The sequence below is a fragment of the Hyalella azteca genome, unplaced genomic scaffold, assembly GCF_000764305.2.
Source record: "Hyalella azteca isolate HAZT.00-mixed unplaced genomic scaffold, Hazt_2.0.2 contig15432, whole genome shotgun sequence".
Taxonomy (NCBI): domain Eukaryota; kingdom Metazoa; phylum Arthropoda; class Malacostraca; order Amphipoda; family Hyalellidae; genus Hyalella; species Hyalella azteca.
The window spans coordinates 169934-171831 of NW_025945286.1; the positions used below are offsets into that span (position 1 = coordinate 169934).

General features: G+C 40.2%; 1 long non-coding RNA gene across 1 annotated transcript in view; it reads right to left on the bottom strand.

Annotated features, from left to right (window-relative positions):
• Window positions 1–584: 584 nt before the first annotated feature.
• LOC108678742 overlaps window positions 585–1898 on the bottom strand; it is a 3579-nt gene continuing 2265 nt past the window's right edge. Inside the window, exons 2-3 of the long non-coding RNA XR_001931333.2 lie at window positions 797–902; window positions 585–669 (exon numbers count right to left, since the gene is read on the bottom strand). This is a non-coding gene — a long non-coding RNA (uncharacterized LOC108678742). The remainder of the gene's footprint in view (window positions 670–796; window positions 903–1898) is intronic.

Sequence of the window (1898 nt, forward strand, 5' to 3'; positions counted from 1 at the left end):
ATATGTGTACCAAGTTTCAGAGTGATCCGTCTGTAAACAAAACAGTTTTTACGGAGGGTGAACCTCTCCCTATATATGTAGGCGTCGCCGTATTTGGGTGAAAAAATGGTTGCAAAGAAGAGAGGGGGCTCACACAATAACATTTTCAAGGAATTATCATTTGCGAATGCATCAGACTTTAAAAATTATACTAGACTGCCATTGGACTTGTTTGACAGTCTGCTAAAGAAATAATGCCACTCATCCAGAAGTAGGATGATGGAATTAATTTGTAATGAAATTCATTATCACGATGGAATTGCGAACGCAACGTATGAATTTTCTTGCGAACCTGGACAATTGTGACTTGTACACAAAAAATTCTTAAAACTTAAACTGTTTTACCGCTACCGGAGCTTGTTCTTTTACATTTTGACTTTTATACTCCTTTGATTGAACTCCCTTTTGGCATTCATGGTCTCTACGAAGTACAAAAATCAGTTAGCCAATCTCCGACAGAGCGAGTCCAAACATGTGGCGTTAGTTGACATAGTGAAGGACCAGCATATACAAACATTGTAAGGAATTCATACAAGCACAACGGCTAACAATTTTATTGAAACTTCAAAGGGTAAACTTCGGCTCCAGGGAAGTAGAATAACGGAACTGCAGTGGATGCAGTTTAGAGAACTGAAAGTAGAAAAAGAGACTTTGCTAAATAAATGCCGGAGCTTGAGAAATGAGTTTATCAATTATGCTCAGTAATTCCAATTTAGCGGTACAAAACTTGACAGTGAACGCATATACCCAAGCTAACCTCAAATGAAATAATGTATCCAGCAGAAATGACGTCGCGCTGGCTGCACTTGAGGCACGATGCACACGGCAAAGGAGATGCGACGACGAGAATACCGGAGGTTATACTGTAAATTAACAGTTACGCAACAAGATTAGACAGATGGAACAAGTGCTATTGTATCGTATGAAATTAATCATTATGAGGATCAAGATGTATTGATCAATTTATGCAGAGTTAAGATTAAATATTTAGAGACTAACCTTCTAATTTATAATACACATCTATGTTTTATCCGACTAAACCCCAGGCGCGCACAGCATCGCAGGTAGTGAAAATTTAAATTTTAACGTCAGAAACTGCGCGGATATAAAGATACATAAAACTATTTCAAATACATGTCATAGCCTAGTATTTACTATATAAATGTTTTAAAAAGATTAATACAAACATTTTCTTATCAACTAAGGCAGTGACAGCACTCCTTAATAAAAAAAGGATCATGGTTTGACTGTAAAAATGGCCTTTATTATAATGCATCCATTCACTTTATTCATACACACCATTCCAACGAAAATGAATTAATTTTATTAGTTAAAAACAGGGAATGGTTTGATGTCAATAATCAGGGCCTCGACCTTAACGCCTCTGATAGTGGCTACACCGAATCCGAGAGTCACTGAGCTGTGACACGAGTGAGGACTGAGCAGCGGGCCCACGTCGAACCTCTCTCTAACTGCTGTCAGGATGCTAGCTGTATTGCCTCTTTGCACTGCCAAACCCAACCTTTGCTCCAACCATTGAGTCTCTCTCTAAGTTCACCGGACAATTCCGTTATGCGGCGACCAATCTGTGATATTAAAGGACCAGTCGTTTCACCATATGTACCCATCGTTTCTAATTCGACTGGCTCGAACCGATACCGAGCCGCCAACGCCGCATATTTACGTCTCTTGCTATCCTCCGCTGCACGAGCAGCGAACAAAGCAGAAATAGCCGAATTATTGACGTGCGACTCCGCAAAAGTGTCGACGCAGGTTGCATCCCAGCACAAACACCTCCCATTAGAAAATGGGAAAACCGTTAAGCCATCTGGTCTCTTACCATCCCCTCTGTTCACTCC